The sequence below is a fragment of the Octopus bimaculoides genome, chromosome 8, assembly GCF_046866305.1.
Source record: "Octopus bimaculoides isolate indiv1 chromosome 8, ASM4686630v1, whole genome shotgun sequence".
In the NCBI taxonomy this organism is placed as follows: domain Eukaryota; kingdom Metazoa; phylum Mollusca; class Cephalopoda; order Octopoda; family Octopodidae; genus Octopus; species Octopus bimaculoides.
The window spans coordinates 20,536,057-20,538,556 of NC_142935.1; the positions used below are offsets into that span (position 1 = coordinate 20,536,057).

General features: G+C 33.9%; 1 protein-coding gene and 1 long non-coding RNA gene across 7 annotated transcripts in view; one reads left to right on the forward strand and one right to left on the reverse strand.

The window, feature by feature from the left end:
• LOC106878170 (uncharacterized) overlaps nucleotides 1-2,500 on the reverse strand; it is a 482,992-nt gene that overhangs the window by 475,976 nt on the left and 4,516 nt on the right. The gene's annotated exons all lie outside the window — the stretch shown is intronic.
• LOC106869983 (uncharacterized) overlaps nucleotides 617-2,500 on the forward strand; it is a 27,297-nt gene continuing 25,413 nt past the window's right edge. The window contains exon 1 of the long non-coding RNA XR_016242818.1: nucleotides 617-803. This is a non-coding gene — a long non-coding RNA (uncharacterized LOC106869983). The remainder of the gene's footprint in view (nucleotides 804-2,500) is intronic.

The window sequence follows — 2,500 nt, forward strand, 5'->3', positions numbered from 1 at the left end:
TGACCGCGAGTCCGCTGCCCTAACCACTGGGCCAGTGCACCTCCACAGTTGGGAGATAATGTAGTCTTAAAGAAAGTACTTAATTACAGTTAAAGAGAGCAAAAAGAAGAAAAAAAAACAGAGATGAAATTTTGTTAAGGTTACTACAATGTCTTTGATCAGGCATTTGCTGGATCGTGGCTGACCAGGGGATAAGCATCAGCAGCAGTAACAACAGCACAACACTAACTGGGGTAATATGCAATATGTGTGCATGTGTGTTTATGTCTATCTATCTATCTATCTATCTATCTATCTATCTATCTATCTATCTACGTATAAATATGTAAATATATACATATACATACATAAAGATTAATAATAAATGGAACAAAAAGCATATAATCAATAAATTTTGCTCCATTTATTATTATTCTTTATATCAACTCAAAACACATAACTTTAACATGGAATCGCTACCCCCCCAACCGGGTATAATATCCCAGTTTTTGTGTGATTTTTGCTATCCTGGTAACTATTAACATATTTGCATTATCGAAGATTTTCAACTAAGATAATATTAATATATACATAAATAGACATATACATATATACAAATATTCACACACACATACACACATATGTATATATATATATATATATAAGCATAAGATTGACAGTGTTTATAAACACGCCTCTCACAGCAGGACCCACGTTCGGTTATATCTCACGGATACAAACAAAGGCTCAACAAAACATAGTTATGTAGGTACATATGTATAAAAGCACATACACCAGCACACCACACACTCACAATGACATAGGTAAGTACTCACGCACATCCTATCTATCTATCTATCTATCTATCTATCTATCTATCTATCTATCTATCTATCTATCTATCTATCTATCAGTCTGTCTATATGTATAGTTATATAGCTACACTAAGAGGTGTAACTATTATGACATAGAAACTTCTTAATCACACAAGCATGCCCAGAAGCCCTATAATAATTAGTCACTAATTAATGTGTAGCATGCGATGGAACATAAAATTCATATTCACACAGGAGATTACTTACGCATAGGGCCACACACACATACACACACGCACACACAAAAACACATACACACACGCATCAACGAATGCATACATGTGTGGATCTATACATTATGTATAATATATATATCTATCTATATACATTTATACACATACACTAATACCGAAGTCTATCTATCTATCTATCTATTATCTTCATATGTATGTACGTATGTATATATTCATATGTATACATATATATATATATATATATATATATATATATATATATATATATATATATGTATATATATATATATATATATATGTATATATATATATATATATATATATATATATATATATATGTATATATATATATATATATATATATATATATATATATATATATATATATATATATATATATATATATATATATATATAGGCGCAGGAGTGGCTGTGTGGTAAGTAGCTTGCTTACAAGGCGGCGAGCTGGTAGAATCGTTAGCACGCCGGGCAAAATGCTTAGCGGTATTTCGTGTCTTTATGTTCTGAGTTCAAATTCCGCCGAGGTCGACTTTGCCTTTCATCCTTTCGGGGTCGATGAATTAAGTACCAGTTACGCACTGGAGTCAATGTAATCGACTTAATCCATTTGTCTGTCCTTGTTTGTCCCCTCTATGTTTGGCCCCATGTGGGCAATAAAGAAATAAGTAGCTTGCTTACCAACCACATGGTCGAGGGTTCATTCCCAGTGCGTGCCAGCTTGGGCTAGTGTCTTCTACTATAGCCTCGAGTCAACCAAAGCCTTGTGAGTGGATTTGGTAGACGAAAACTGAAAGAAGCCCGTCGTATATATATATAGTATAGATATATATATATATGTGTGTGTGTGTGTGTGTGTGTGTGTGTGTGTGTGTTTGTCACCCCAACATCGCTTGACAACCGATGGTGCTGTATTTACGTCCCCGTAAACTAGCAGTTCGGCTAAAGAGCCCGATACAATAGGTACTAGGCATCCAAAGAATAAGTCCTGGAGTCGATTTGCTCGACTAAAAGGCGGTGCTCCAGCATGGCCGCAGTCAAATGACTGAAACAAGTAAAAGAGTATATATATATATTTCATTTTCATTTTATTTCTTTTTCATTTTATCCAGTTTCAGCTCATGAGCTGTGGCCATGCTGGGGCACCGCCATTTAGATATATATGTAAGATTTCATATACACTCATGCTGCATATGTGCATTCATGATTCCACCTGTAACCGATTGGGTCGTAAATCAAAGTTGTTGTTGTAATTATTATTGTTATGGTTGATGTTGATGCTACTGTCATTTAATCCCAGGTTAATACTGCGTCAGGTTACTCATCATCTATCAAGCCATTGGTGATGGTCTTATTATTTTTAATACGATTATTATTATATGTCTTTTTTTCTTCTTTTGTATATCGGGTATCAAAACAAGAATATCTAGTTTA